This window comes from Oryctolagus cuniculus, chromosome 11 (assembly GCF_964237555.1).
Source record: "Oryctolagus cuniculus chromosome 11, mOryCun1.1, whole genome shotgun sequence".
In the NCBI taxonomy this organism is placed as follows: domain Eukaryota; kingdom Metazoa; phylum Chordata; class Mammalia; order Lagomorpha; family Leporidae; genus Oryctolagus; species Oryctolagus cuniculus.
The window spans coordinates 13,811,723-13,827,591 of record NC_091442.1 but is presented as its reverse complement, the minus strand read 5'-3'; the positions used below and the strand labels follow the sequence as shown (position 1 = coordinate 13,827,591).

At 55.3% G+C, this 15,869-nt stretch overlaps 1 pseudogene; it reads left to right on the top strand.

The window, feature by feature from the left end:
* Nucleotides 1-8,096: 8,096 nt before the first annotated feature.
* Nucleotides 8,097-15,101, top strand: LOC103352379 (ras-related protein Rab-9A-like; annotated as a pseudogene).
* Nucleotides 15,102-15,869: the final 768 nt, after the last annotated feature.

Sequence of the window (15,869 nt, the reverse complement as noted above, 5' to 3'; positions counted from 1 at the left end):
CCTAAGCTCAGGTCTCGGAAGCCTGATCCTCCTGAGAGCCCCCTGCTCCGAGACAGCCCAGCGCTCCCGGGGGCTCTGCTAGAGGCTCCTGGCAAAGGGTCTCCCAAGGATCTGCAAGGTGGGTTTGGAAGCCCCTCCCTGGGAAGCAGGAAGGCTTATTAAGAGTGGGAAGGGTCCCTCGGCAGGCTCACAGAGGCTCCGAAACAGAGAAGGGTCTGTCTCAAAGGGGTTTTTTTTGGTTGTGATTTCTGCCCAATGGAAGCATCTCAATAATAGTTATAGGAAACCTGCAAAGTTTTCAGAGGTGTTTTCATGGAAGAACTGTCAGCTTGGACTGAAAAGAGCCAAAACAGCCCCAAGTGAGACGGGGCAGGAGCAGGACAAGAAGGCGACTCCTTTGCCAACAAGCGCCGCTGCTTATGGAAAAGGAAGGATGAACCAGAGGCGGAGCCAAGAGCCCTGCGCCATGGGCTGGAGTATAGCAACAGGTACACACTTATTTTATTTTTAAATATTTATTTTATTTATTTGAAGAGCAGAGTGCCAGAGAGAGAAGGAGAGACAGAGAGACAAAGAGATCTTCCATCCACTGATTCACTTCCCAAATGGTCGCAACAGCTGGGGCCGTGTCAGGCCAAAGCCAGGAGCCAGGAACTCCATCCAGGTCTCCCATGTGGGTGGCAGGGGCCCAAGTACTTGAGTCATCCGCCACTACCTTCCCAAGTGCATTAGCAGGGAGTGGAGCAGCCAGGACCTGAACCGGCATTCTGATACGGGATGCCAGGGTCACACGCAGTGGTTTAATTCCCTACACCAAAACACCACCCCACGCACTTTGATTTTAAAGTTGCCATAGCTAAGTGGCAGCTTCAAGGTTCCTGCTTCTACCTTTTAGACAGGAGCGTCCATAGTGGTCTCCTGTGCTTAGCCCACCGTTGCAGTTAGGTGCGTGTGAGGCAGGTAAAACTTACAGATCTTCAGAGTGATCGATCCATGGGACGGAACCAGAGCAAGAGGCCTTTCTGCACCTGGACTTGATGTAGATAGGCTGAGTCTGGTGCCAAATGGCGGGATGGGCAACTCTCGCAAGGAGTGGCTCTATTTTGCATTGCAGGAAAGTTTCAGAACATGTTTGCAAAATCTTTTACGCCTATCCCTCTGAGAACTTGGGTCAGCCTCCTCCCCTGGGATCTGAGCTAGCTTTGCTCACTCAGTCTCAAGCCATAGAACACGGTGGCCGAGATGCCGTGTGCTTTCTGAGGTTTCCATCTTGTTTTCTTGGGGTGCTCGCTCCGTGGAATGCTGACCGCAGTGGGAGAGGCCCCGCCCTGCTGGACATGCGCGTTAGACGCCCGGGCCAACAGCCGCCGTCAGCTTAGCCTTTCCGCCATCTGAGTGAAGACACTGGGATTCTGCAGCTCAGCCCACAGCTGGGCATCACTGGGACCTCAGCGCCGGGGGCAGTGGAAGAACTTCCCAGCAGAGCCCTGCCTGCATTCCTGACCTGCAGAATCTGTGAGCCTGCTAGGAGGCGCGCCTTACGCCACTAAGTCAGGCCCCATTAGGCAGCTAGCTGGAAGAACTGGTGAGAATTCTCGGGATTTTTGCATCATTTCCCTTTTCCCCTGCACGCTTTCTCCCCAGAGAAATACAAGAATACAGTTATTCCAGAATGCTTGGGGTTAAGGCCCAGGCTTAAACACATCAGAGTAGTCTGCATTTTTCTTTTGTTTATTGCTTTTTCAAGTTGAGGAAATGAGATTCTACTGTTGTCTGTGGTTGCTTGCTGATGGTATTTTTTTTGGAGGGGGAAGGGGGAACTTTTTTTTTTTTCCCTTTTATCCAATTCAATAGAAATTGGAGAAGAAACACTCTATAATGAGACTACTCTTCCGTATGTATCTTTACCTAGACACCTGTTTGTTTTAAATTTTATAAGGTACAAAATTACTTTAAAGTTTTTTTTATTTTCTTCATCACAAAAGAGCATCAATAAGCTGTAATCAATTTTGACTTATTTATTTTGATTTATTTGAGAGGCAGAGAGAGACTCAGACACACAAAGCTCCTGTCTGCTGATTCACTCCTCAAATGCCCATAATGTCCCTGGCTGAAGCCTGGAGATGGGAACCCAGTCCAGGTCTCCCACGTGGGTGGCAAGGGCCCAGCCCCCTGAGTCACCAGCCCCACCTCCCGGAGTCTGTGTCTACGAGAAACTGGAGTTAAAAGCCAGAGCCAGACACTGGCCCTAGGCACTCCAGTATGGAATGCAGGCAAATTATACGGTAGGCCAAACATCTGTCCCTGCAATAAATTTTTAAAATGCTTCAATTTTACTACACGAATGAAGTAACTGTTACCATTTTGTCATTTTGTCTTTCAGTTTGTCTTTATTTTTTGAATTTCCCTCCAGAAAAAAAAATTTTTTTTTTGGAATTAAGCCAAACCACAAATAAGTGTTATTTATCTTAGGTGCCATGTCAGGTGCCAGGGACATAATCGTGAATGAGTCAGATCCAGCCTTAGCCCTTTTTGATTTAGACTGTAGCTGGGAAGGTCATTGACTGAAGAATGAGGCATAATACACCAAAGGAATACAAACAGCAGCATTCGAAGATGACAAAGAGGGTCCTCGGACAGGAGAGAAATAAAGGGTGCGACGTAGACTGGGGTTCAGAGAAGCCTCTGTGAAGAAGTGGCCTTAGCTAAGCCTTGAAAACGTCACGGAAGGAAGCAGATCTGATGCAGGACAGGAAGGGCTCCCAGTGACGGGAGCAGCGGCTTTGCGGGTGGAGCTGGTCCCACAGGAGAACTGCAAGAGGACAGGGTGCGGCCGTGGTGAGCCCAGTGGTGAGGAAGCCAGGTGCACCAGGTACAGGGGGCACAAACCTCTCAGGTCATTCAGGAGCAGTGGGGGCTTGTGATCTGGGATGCCCCCGCTCTGGGCATCCAATTTATTGTTTTTTGTTTGTTTGTTTTTTGACAGGCAGAGTGGACAATGAGAGAGAGAGACAGAGAGAAAGGTCTTCCTTTTGCCGTTGGTTCACCCTCCAATGGCCGCCGCGGCCGGCGCACCGCGCTGATCCGGTGGCAGGAGCCAGGTGCTTATCCTGGTCTCCCATGCGGGTGCAGGGCCCAAGCACTTGGGCCATCCTCCACTGCACTCCCGGGCCACAGCAGAGAGCTGGCCTGGAAGAGGGGCAACCGGGACAGAATCCGGCGCCCCGACCGGGACTAGAACCCGGTGTGCTGGTGCCGCAAGGCGGAGGATAGCCTACTGAGCCGTGGTGCCAGCTATTGGTTGTTTTTTTTTTAAGATTCATTTATTTATTTGAAATTCAGAGTTACAGAGAAAAGAGGGGGGAGGTTGGAAGGGGGAGGAGAGAGAGAGAGAGAGAGAGAGATCTTCCATCCACTGGGTTACTCCTCAAGTGGCCTCAATGGCCAGGGTTGAGCCAGGTAGAAACCAGGAGCCAGGAATTGCATCCGGGTCTCCCATGTGGGTGGCAGGGCCCCAAGCACTTGGGCCATCCTCCGCTGCTTTCCCAGGGCCATTAGCAGAGAGCTGGATTGGAAAGGGATCAGCCGGGACTCAAACCAGTGCCCCCATGGGATGGCAGCATCACAGGTGGTGGCTTTACCTGCTGTGCCACGGCGCCAGCCAAGGAGGGAAAGAAAAAGTCTTGGCAGCTATCTCGGGTCAAAGGCCCTTGGTCACAGTCATCGTCAGCCGATGTCCGTGTGCGAGCAGCTTGCCAGGAAAGCTGCCACTCTGAGGAGTTCCTTGCACAGTGTCTGTCACAGGCTGTGTGCATGAGGGCTCCTCCTTCCGGGCTTCCCAGATCCCTGTGGTCAGGGCTTGGCACGGTGGCTATACTTTGGTACTCACAACTCTGGAGACGTACTGTCTTTTAAAACACGCTTTTATTTATTTATTTATTTATTCAATATTTTATTTGAAAGACAAAGTTAGAGAGCGAGAGAGAGAGAGAGAACTCCCATCGGCTATCTCACTCCCCAAATACCCACAACAGCCAAGGCCGAACCATGCCAAAGCTGGGAATCAGGAGCTCCATCCAGGTCTTCCGAGTGGGTGGCAGCGATCCAAGTACTTGAGCCGTTACTCACTCCCCACCCCCGCCCCGCCCCGGTGTGCATTAGCAGGAAACCGGGATCAGCAGCGGAGCTGGGGCTTGAACCCAGGCACTCTCGTATGGGATAGTGGAGTCCCAAGTCGTCACTTAGACACTGAGCCACATTTCCTATCTTTTGATCGCTAAGAAGACGACCAAAGGCACAGGTACGAGCTTCGGATGGGGCCTGGTTGCCAGAAAAACCAATCAGGGGAATATGGGGCTGGGACTTGGGGCCCCATCGCCTGACCTCCACAGAGGGGACGGAGACCGGAGCTCCACCACCAGCGGCCGATGACGTAATCGTGCACTATCAATGAACACTTGATCAAAACCCGAAGTAAGTGGTGGGGCTGGGGACACACGGATGTGCTGGGAGAGGGCACGGACGTCCCCGGCCACCCCGCCCTTGCCCTCGGCGTCTCTTCCTCTTGGGCGGATGCTGAGTTGTCCCCACGATAAGCTGGGAACGGCAGACTCCTTTCCCGGGTTCTGTGAGAAGCAAGGAGGGTGTGGAACCGGAAGCCCGTGCACCAGTCCGTCAGCAGTGAATGAGTGGCCCTGGAACTGTCGGGGCCCAGCCCTGCACCCATGGGGTCTGTGCTGGCTCTGGTGAGCCAGTGCCAGAAGCAAATCCGGCTGGTGCTGGAGAACACGAATGACAGGAAAGACCCCGCGTCCTTGGTGTCTGGAGGGGACTCCTCCAGAGTCCCCATGCCTGTGCTCTGGTGGCCGGCGTGAGGCTGGGGGTGGGGGAGAAATGAGTTTGGGCAGTGCCCCCGGGGCCCAGGTCCAGGACTGAGTGGTTACTTATCCTGGCTCCACTGCTGCTCAGCGGGGTGACCACGGCAGCCCCGTAGCCTCTGCTTCCTCAGCTGGACTGTGGGTGTGGCTGCTGCTCCGTTACTTTCAAAAGATCGCCAGTAATGGATCTAAGGAGTTTAGTCCCACGGCTGGGACCACGACGGCCAATTTCCACTGAGACGTCTTGCTCTCAAAGACTTATCTGTCTATCTCTATTCCCCCAGAGAGGGGAAAAACCGAACAGAGGTCTCATAATGCCAAAATAATGACAAAAACGAACAAAAGGCCTGGGACAGCCGATCAGGGCTTCTGCTCAGCCCCAGGCAGCTGCAGGCGGGCAGTAAGAATCGCGTTGGCATCCAAGTTTGCAGCAGGTGCACAAGGGCCAAGGCATCGTTCTCCCATCCTTCGCTGGGATGTCAGTAATAACTCAAGCCCCTCCCCCTGCCCCTGTATCTCAACTGTTGTTATCCTCTAGGGACCGTTCATTGGCACTCAGGTTGGGGGGGGTCTCGTAGGGCTCCCCTCCCCCATCTCCCTCTCCATGGCTCTGTTGAACTCCTAAGCTCTATTGTGGCTTTGCAGTCCTGGGGTTGAAATGGCAGCTGGGGCGAGGGAGGCGTGGGGAGAGCAGAGGCCCTCTGCTGAGACCCTGGCTGCTTGCTGAATTGCACGTGCTGTGCCTGTCGCCTTCCTCCTTGCAGTGTTTAAGCTGTTCTGGGGAAATTCTTCCTGAGGCGAAGGAAGAAGTGATTTGGAGCAGGGTGAGGTTCCGGCAGCCTGAGCGCTCCCCAGCCAGAACCACGCTGTAAGTTCCTCCACGCACAGCAAGCAGGTCCCCTGGCCGCCTGGCTTGCGCTCAGCTGACCCATCAGCCTGCTCTCTTCCAGCCCCGTCCTCCTTGGCCTTCCAGGTCCAGGGCCCCTAGGAGATGTCTCCTGATACCTTGGTTGGAAATAATCATTCCCTCTTCGGAACTCCCAGGTGACAACAGCTCCCAGTAATACAGAGGTGCCACACCGTCAAATGCGTGGTTTTCTAGGGAATTTCAGTATCCTTGGTTTATTCAATGGCTCTGCCCCAAAGGGAGCAGGAGATGAGAGGCTGATTTATCCGACAAATATCACCAACTACCTACCAGGCATTGTCCTCGATGGCCTTACATGAAACACAGCCAAAGACCCTGTCCTCCTGGAAGGAGACAGACAACAGACGAATAAGGACATAACAAGTCAGACGTGACAACTTCGTGGACGGCAAAGCAGCAGGAGGTGCCGGGTGGTGACGGCCATAGAGGAGGAGCTGTTCTTTGTCACCTGGCGGGGGAAAGCCTCTTTGACAGATGTCTGGGCAAAGCAGGGAGAAGGTGAGAGTGGGCTCCGTGACCAGCTGGGGGAAGAGCCGTGCGACAGGAGGACAGGGAAAGTGCATGGCCCCCAAGGACAAACCGCCTGCTATGCTGGAGCGGCAGCGTTGGCCAGTGTGGCTGGAGCCGGAGGGCGTCGTGGAGGAGGGGAGGTGGGGACAGACCTTGAGGCCTTCACGAGGACTTAGACTTGAGCTCTGACAGACATGGGAGTTGCTGGGGGATTCGGGTGTTGGAACCGCATGATCGGGTTCAAGTTGTTAACAGGATCACCCTGGCTGCAGTGCAGACAGGGCGCTGCGGGGGGCTGAGGGCAGTGAGCCGCCAGCACCAGCGTCCAGGCCAACAACGCTGGCCAGCTAGGGGTCTGGTCCCTCCGTCTGGCCCCTTCTCTCAAGCACTGCGTGCCTTTCTGTGTCCAAGAAGATTCTCTTCTTTGAATAACTGCCTTTCCCTTGCTGTTCTCTGCTGCACTCGGCGGTAATACAAGTTCATGATGGAAAACCCTCTTAGAGAATAAAGAAAAGCAAGAGAAAGGAAAGATTTCCAAAGGCTGCAACCCAGACACCGCAGATAAGTCATCTACTTGAGCGCCTTCATGTGCGCGAACTAAGTGATTTTTCTCATCAAACAGCAAAGAGGAGGCAGCAGCCCGGGCAGGGCAACCGAGCAGGAGAGGGAGGCTGCCATGCAGGGCCACAGGCTTCCTGCCCTGGCCGTTTCTGTCCTGTGATGCCAGCTCTTCCCTCCTCGGGGCTCGGATGAGACCCTCCACGCAGCTCCCCGGGGAAATCAGCTCTCCCGAAAAGCTCCAGCTCACCCGGCCGGCCCCGAGCACACAGCAGCCCGGCGGGACTGGGGAGAGGCCAGGAAGGACTTGAACACAGAATTCAAGGGGAGTGAAAGAACTCGGCCATCCCGATATATCCTATTTAAAATGCAAAAGGTCCACGGTGAACAAAATATCAAATTTGAATAGAGACGGGACCCGACCTGCACCTGGTTGACCCAGAAGCTGTCCCACAGGCCCAGCCTCAACACACACACACACACACACACACACACACACACGGGCGTGTGGAGAGCCTCGTGTGTGTGCCTCTTTCCTGGAGGTTGTTTTGAAGCAACTCTCAGGCATCCTGCCACTTACTCCATAAATAATTCAGCTAAGGATCTATACGCGCTCACATTGTCAGTGTGACATTGTCACATCTAACAGAATTAGTAATAATGGCCCAGAAAGCCAGCTATCAGCTGGAGCTGTCACACTTGCGTGCTGCTGCCCTGGTCTACTGCTCGTCACAGCGCCTACTGTCACAGCTGAACGGTCCTTGCTGTGGGCCCTCGGGTGTCCCTGAAACCCCGCCCCCTCACCTCCCTCCTGGCGCTCTGTAGACCTTCGCAGGTGCAGAGGGATGGAGAGCTTCCTGGAGGGGGAGGGGAGCACCAGGCTCTGCAGTGGGAGGGAGCCAGGGCCTGGGGTGAGACAGGGCGCTGGGCTGGGAGGGGAGGTCAGGGAAAAGAGGTGGAGCTCAGGGGTCCCCACGCTGTCACCCTCACACCTGCATGGGTGGCGATGTGTCCTGTGAAACCACACAGGAGCCACCCCCCTCCCCCCAGTGGCCACTGTGGCAGAGGGCGCGGCCAGAAGCGCCCTTGACCTAACCGGAACCGTGCCAGCCGCCCCCCTTGCAGAGTCAGCCAGGTTGGCGAGCTGGCTTTCTTCTTGTGGGTCACCCTGGGTGCGGCGAGGGCTGCGGTTGCCCCCGTGGGGTGATCTGGGATTTGCCAGCATGCCCGGGATCCAGGGCAAGGACTCTGCCAGTGACAGCCAGGTCCCTTTCTGGCAGAGAGCCTGACGCTGGAGCCGCCCTGAGACACTGAGGTCCTAGGAGCCCCCCCACGGGGCTGCAGGTACCTTCTGGAACAGTGCAGCCCCTTCCCAACCCCACCCTCGCCAACAGAACCCCAACTCCTCCCCCTCCCAGGGGTGCCGTGTTTGAGCGCGGCCTTATCCAGTGCGCTCCAGGGACCATGTCCTTGTTGTCTTCATTGCTTCATCCCTAGCGCTTGGCATGGCGGCTGGCACCACGGACACAGTCCCTAAATACCTGTGGAGGGAGTGAATGGGTGCAGAAGCACAGCTCTCCCGTACAGTGCTAGCGATTGCAGGCCGGGGCTCTCCACCCCTAACCCTCATCCTCACCTTCCCCCTTCAACCACCATCGCCGGGTTCCCTGGGGGTGGCAGGGGTAGGGTTCCTGGCACACAGTTCTGAGCACCCGCTGTGGGAGCAGGGTGGGGGGCAGGGGTGTGAGCTCCCCTCCCTCAAAACCCTGTGGTGCTGGGCGGTTTTCCTGTCTCCATAGATTCAGATCCTGTTCTTGACCAAACCAACCAGAGGAGATTCTGTTGTTTGCAACTGAGTGCCTTAACTGACACAACCCATTAAAAAACAAAACAAAACAAAACAAAACAAAAAAACAACGGTGTCTCCCTGCTCTGCGCCCTTCCTGCCTTCAGCCTGGGCCTTGCCAGTTACCGGAAGCAAAGCCATTCCAGGGACTTCCACCTCTTAGGGGCTCCTGTGAGTTATGAAGAAACCTGCCGATGCTTCGACGTAACTACTCTTTCTCAGGGCCTGCACTGTGGCACACTGGGTTAAGCCGTGCCTGCGAGGCCAACATCCCACAGAGCACTGGTTCCAGTCCCGGCTGCTCCACTTCCCCTCCAGCTCTCTGCTGTGGCCTGGGAAAGCAGCAGAAGATGACCCAAGTGCTTGGGCTCCTGCCACCCACGTGGGAGACCCGGATGAAGCCCCTGGCCCCTGGCTCCAGCCTAGCCCAGCCTCAACCATTGCAGCCATTTGGGGAGTGAACCAGCGGGTAGAAGAGCTTTCTCGCCCAGTGCCATGCCTCTCTGTAACTCTGCCTTTCAAATAAAAAAAAATAAATCTTAAAAAACCCTTTGTCTCATTTCCTTTTGGGTCAAGGCAGATTTGGGAGCAGGTTGTTCTGAACTCTCTGCAGGAGCCCCCTCCCCTGAAGCCATGTGTGAACACGCATGTGTGCATGTACATGTGTGTGCTGGTTTGTGACTTCAGTTACAATGACAGCAGTGGCTGCCACGAGCCAGGCTCCGTGCTGGGCGTGTTACGTGCCTACTTCATGCCACTGCTCTAGGACCCCTGTGAGGGAGGGTGCATTATTGTCCCCACTTTACAGAGGTGGTGGCAGAGGTGTGGGGGTGTCCCTGGCTGCTGCATTCGTTCCTGGGCTGCCACAGCAAGGCGCCTCGGACACCTGCCCCCCCCATAGCTCTGGGGCTGGGGGGCGGGGCCAGGGTGTCTGCCCCGCCTGCTCCTCTTACGGACCTGTGCAGCCAACTCCAGGCACCATGCAGTGTGCTCACTGCCGGTCTCCCAGTTTCTCCTTTTCCTAGGAACGGCAGCCACTGGATTGGGGCCCACCTCCATGACTTCATCTTAACTTGATTGTCTCTGTGAAGTCTTTGTCCAAATAAGGTCACATTCTGAGGGACCAGGCTCTTTCGGGGAGGATACAATTCAACCTCTAAGAGCCGATTAAGTGGAGAATCCAGGCCCATCCAACAGACCCAGAGCCTTTGTCCTTGGGAGGGAGGAAAACAGTTTAAGCGCTCTCCAGCCAGGCTGGGGACGGTGGGGGAGGAGAGGCAAATCTTTCCCTTTCCTTAAAAGCCAAGGGCAAGTGGCTGGTTAGGTAAGGTGGAGCAGGGGTGGGAAACAGTAGGAAAGTCAACAGTAGGGGCCGGTGCTGTGGCATAGAGGTAAAGCCGTCTCCTACGGTGCCAGCATCCCACACGTGTGCTGGTTCGAGCCCCGATTGCTCCACTTCCAATCTAACTCCCTGCTAATGGCCTGGGAAGAGCAGCAGCAGGTGGTCCAAGTATTTGTGTCCCTGCACCCAGGTGGGAGACCCAGAAGAAGCTCCTGGTTCAGCCTGGCTCAGCCCTGGCCATTGTGGCCATCTGGTGAGTGAACCAGCAGATGGAAGATCTCTCTCTCTCTCTCTCTCTCTCTCGACTTTCAAATAAATCTTAAAAAAAAAAAAATAAAGGCAACCAGTAAACATTGAGTTATCAAGCCCATGACCAGGGCTTAACCCCATAAACCTAGGATGCCAGGAAGAAGGGGGTAGGACACGATCCTCACAGCTGTCTCCCCCTAGGGGGAGGGATGTTGTTACATCAACTGAGACATTCCTGAGCTAACGCTGTGTCATTCACAGATCAGGGGGCTTCTGGCTTCTCGGTGCCTGGCCCCTCCTTGTGTGGCTTCCAAGAAAGCCCTCAGGTGCAGAGACACAGAAATCAGGGACTGGAAGAGGTGAGGGAGCGTGTGCCATGCCACTGACGTGGCTTTGACCAAGTTCTTGGCCTCTCTCTGCTTATCTCCTGCCTATGTGTGTTGTTGTAGGGATAAGCGAATCAATGCATGACAAGCCTTGCACCAGAGCCTGGCATGTAGTTAGTGCAATTAAAACCTTGGCTATAGGGCCGGCGCCGCGGCATAGCAGGTAACGCTGACACCTGCAGCGCTGGCATCCCATATTGGCGCCAGTTCGAGTCCTGGCTGCTCCTCTTCCAATCCAGCTCCCTGCTGCTGTGTCTGGGAAAGCAGCAGAAGATGGACCAAATCCTTGGGCCCCTGCACCTGTGTGGGAGACCTGGAAGAAGCTCCTGGCTCCTGGATTTGGACTGGCCCAGCTCCGGCCCTTGTGGCTGTTTGGGGAGTGAACCAGCAGATGGAAGACCTCTCTCTATCTGCCTCTCCTTCTCTCTGCCTCTGCCTCTCTGTAACTCTGCCTTTCAGATAAGTAAATAACTCTTTAAACAACATTGGCTGCGGTGGCCATGTTGTTCCTCCACTCTCACGGGAGCAGTAGGGGCCGAGCTGCCTCCTGTGCGCTGGTCCTGGGCCTTGCGTGCTCCTTGCCCCCGGGCGGGCCTGCCAGAGCCACCAGGGTGCTCTCCGTGTGGCCGCCAGGAACTTGCACTGTGACGCAACGCTTTTCCCTGAGGGCCGAGTGACTTCCCAGCGACGCCAGGAGCTAACGGTGCTTGTACTGGAAGTGCACGGCTCTGAAGTCTAAGTTCTTGAGAGTGATAGCGGCAGGGAAATCGCTTTTTAAGACTCCTCCTAGAAGGTGGTGGAGGTGGGAGGAGCTCTCTCATGAACAGACACGTAACTAATAAGTGGGATGCCCAACTCTTCTGTACAAGAGGGGTGGATTTTTTTTTTTTTAAATAAAGATCTGAGGGTGGATGGACATCTTGTTACCATGCAGCTGTGGGACTCAGCCAGTCAGGTTCGAAGCCCAAGGGCGCCGTTTCCCAGGGGCTCTGGCGGCTGCCTGCTTACTTGCAGTGTCGACGGGGCACAAGGCTTCCAGAACTCGAGTAGCTGGAAGAAGAATTCATATTCCTACATTACGCCGACGTGAAAGAGCCTGAAAGCTTTCCTTGTGTGATTTCAGGCAACAAGATCGACATAAGTGGACGACAGGTGCCTACAGAAGAAGCCCGTGCCTGGTGCAGGGGCAACAGCAATGACCTTTACTTTGAAACAAGTGCAAAAGATGCTACCAATGCCGCAGCAGCATTTGAGGGAGCAGTTCCGGGATTCCGCTACAGGGGACAGGTCAGATCGCTTGGATCAGCCAGACACGGTCAGTCTCCATGGAAAGCCCAAGCCTAGCTCATCTTGCTGTTGAGTTTAAGGAGATAGTCAGCGCCTTCTAACCCACTCACACATGCACTCAGCGTAAACACAAGGGTGGAGAAGAGAATTAGCCTCTGCAACAGTGAGTCATCTACGGAAATTAAACTAATATACAGGAGCCAGCACTGTGGTGTAGCGGGTAAAGCCACTGCCTGCAGTGCCAGCATCCCATATGGGTGCCGATTCTAGTCCCGGTTGCTCCACTTCTGATCCAGCTCCCTGCTAAGGCCTGGGAGAGCAGTAGAGGGTGGCCCAAGTCCTTGGGCCCCTGCACCCGCATGGGAGACCCCGAAGAAGCTCCTGGCTCTTGGCTCCTGGCTTCGGATTGGTGCAGATCTGGCAGTTTCAGCCATCTGGGGAGTGAACCAGCGGTTGGAAGACCTCTCTCTCTCTCTCTCTCTCCCTCTTGCTTCTCTATAACTCTGCCTCTCAAATAAATAAACAAATCCATTTAAAAAAAATGGCCACAACAGCTGGCCACAACAAACAGAGGCTTTACCCACTATCCCACAATGCCAGCCTTAAAATTTGAGTATTGTAAGTCAAGTGCTGTTGACTATATTACACTGCCCCCTACTGGAAAATGGGCAACTTGCACATCCCTTGAACACAGCAGCAGAAATCATCTGGGAAGGACACAGATGGGGAATTCCCTAAGAAAGGGAGGTTATCTTGCAAGATGTCACCCAGCATCTAATAATTAGAACAGAGGACACACAGCTAACATCATTCATTCACTCCTTCATGGACTAAGCGCTGTTTGGTGATAGGCGCCTAGTCTTCAGGTTTATCTGATCACTCCATGTCAGTAAAAAGTTTCTGATTGCGCCGGCGCCGCGGCTCACTAGGCTAATCCTCCGCCTTGCGGCGCTGGCACACAGGGTTCTAGTCCCGGTCAGGGCGCCGGATTCTGTCCCGGTTGCTCCTCTTCCAGGCCAGCTCTCTGCTGTGGCCCGGGAGTGCAGTGGAGGATGGCCCAAGTGCTTGGGTCCTGCACCCCATGGAAGTCCAGGAGAAGCACCTGGCTCCTGCCATCGGATCAGCGTGGTGCGCCGGCCGTAGTGCGCTGGCCACGGTGGCCATTGGAGGGTGAACCAACGGCAAAGGAAGACCTTTCTCTCTGTCTCTCTCTCTCACTGTCCACTCTGCCTGTCAAAAAAATAAAAATAAAAAAATAAAAAAATTTAAAAAGTTTCCGATTGCATGGTTTCAAAATTTATAATTATTTGTATATAGTACTAATTATTTGTAACTGAGTGCATAATATTTTACTAATAAATTATGTACATTATACATAGTATACATTTAATATTTTATTTTTATTTATTAGAAAGCTACAGAGAGAAAGACAGACAGAGACACAGAGATCCTCCATCTGCTGGTTCACTCCCCGGATGCCTACAACGGCCAGGGCAGGACAGGGCCAGGCCCAAGCCAAGAGCCTGAAGCTCAACCTGGGATTCTGTGTGGGTGGCAGGGGCTCAGGTACTTGGGCCATCACCTGCTGCCTCCCAGGGCAACCTTTAGCAGGAAGCTGGGACCCAAACAGAAGCAGAACTGGAACTCAACCATGCATCTGGATACAAGTGTGGGCGGCCCAAGAGGTGTCTTAACCGCTGTGCCAGGCATCCGTCCTGATTACAGAAGTTTTAACAAAGTGTTAGCTGGAAATAAAGCAGATGGTCCTAAACATTTTCTTCCTGTACCCCAGGGCACCGCACTTAGGAGTCAGCTGGGTCAGGGCGGTCTTTACCAAGTGGCGGAGGCGGAGGCCCCGGGTCTCAGCCAAGTAAGTGCGGTGGGACGCAGGTGCAGCCCTCACTCTAGCCTGCAGAGCACAGGGCCGGCTTCCCCCAGGAGGCTGTGTTCGGATCGGATTTGGCGTGTGAGTTGGATTCTGTCAGGCACAAAGCAAGGGGAACAGGGGCTCTTGCATATGGCAAAGATGCGGAGACGAGAAAAAGACTCCAACGCCATCTGTCTCCCAGTTCTCCGCCGGGCGGTGGAGTAGATCCCCCGATGTCCTTTGGGGTCACCTCTGGGAAATCCACAGTAAGCTGCAAATACTGGAGTCAAGACTGCGGCGCAACACGGCAGGAGCAGGAGGCACAGGTGGGCGTTAGCGCACGTGCGGGACGCAAAAGCGCATTCAGCAGACGCGGGCAGCACCGTCTGGTTACGGGTCTTCACTGCCGCGTGGCCGCCGGGCAGCTGCACCTGCTGCCGCGGCCCGGCCGTGGGAGAGGATCCTCCCGCATCTCCCAGCCCCAGCAAAGGTCTGAATTCAAGCCTCGAAGTTCGCTGTCTACGTGCAGGTGTCACGCCGTAATGAAGGTGGAACGTGTCAAGTCCACTCCCTGTAGATTGCGTCGGTTTTCCAAGTGGCTTTCGGCATCACGAGGAGACGCTGGCTTGTTCCTCAAAGTCCACTCAAACCTGAATGGGGACGAAGCTGGGCGTGGCCCTGGTGCATCGCGGAGGAAACGGAGCAGCCCGGGGAAGGCGGGGAAGCCGCTGCACCTGCCAGAGAGCCCACTGGCTTCTCCCTAGTGCTTGCGTGTCCTGCCTCCCTCTGCGTGGCCCAGCTCGTCGGAGGAGGGAGCCGGCAGCCTCTCCTCTCTCTCAGAAGCAGACTCATCCCATCCAAATGGGATGCCGATGCCGCAGGTGGAGGATTAACCCGCTGCCGGCCCTCGCTGCCTCTCGGGCAGCAGGTTCCAGCCTGCAGCGCTCAGCGACACAGCACCTTTTGTCCCCATTGCACCACGATGTGTCCCCTCTGCCCCAGCCCTGCGTTTCCACATTGGCCCTGGCTCTGCTCCCGAGAAACCCAGCCGGGTCTGCTCTCTGTGTCCTAAGGCGGTTCTGAGAGCTGCCAGTCAAGGAGGTAGCCCCGCCCACCACAAGGTGTCTTCTAGGTTTGTGCGCAGGTCTCCTGTGGAGGCTTGAGGGCAGGGAGATCCCTCTTTCCCAGCTCCCAGCAGTTGGTGCAGAGGTGCCCCGCGGTGGGGTGGAGGGAGAAGCAGGGGCAGGGACAGTAGCAGCTGAGAGGAGGGGGTGGGAGATGGGTGGGGGGAGGGGCCCAGGTGCCTCGTGGGGTGCTTCGAGTTCGTTATGAGAGCTTCCCAGCTGCAAAGCATTATGGGAGAGATCTGTTCAGAACCCAGGTGGTCCCCAGCCAATGGGAGGGGTCCCCAGCCAATGGGAGGCCTCCCCACTCTCTCAAGTCAGGTCCCTTCGACAGCGCATTTGCACCCCTGACTCTCAGGAGGTGGCAGCGTTGGAGGGCGGAGTCCACTGCCTCACTAAGAGGGGGAAACTGAGGCTCAAACAGCAGGCGTCTAAACAGGTAGGACACAGTCTTCGCGCTAAGGCGGGGCTCCTTCTGACGCTGTCTTGTGGTCCTGGGCAAAGTTCTCAGCCCCTCGCAGCTTCAGTTTCCTTATTTATTAAAATTTGGATGAAACCCGTCACTGTCTCCAGCCAGAGACCACCAGGGATACCCGCCTCCTGGTGAACCAGGAGGGAGAATGTGCACCTGGTGTGGGGGGGTGGGGACCCCAGCCGCTCAGTGAGAGGGGGCAGGAGGCCCTCGGAGGACCTGGGCTGTGAGTGGCAGGGGAGGAGTTAAGGAAGCCGGCTTTGCTCTGGATGGAACGCTGCCGGGAGGTGGGGCCTCATAAATGCTTCCTGTAAGGAGGCAGACAGAAGTGAAAGCTGCGCCCGGTGAGGAAGCAGCCGTCACTCGCGTGAGCCGGGAGAGGCGGATGCTCAGGCTCTGTCCGTGCCCACACGTGGCTTTGAT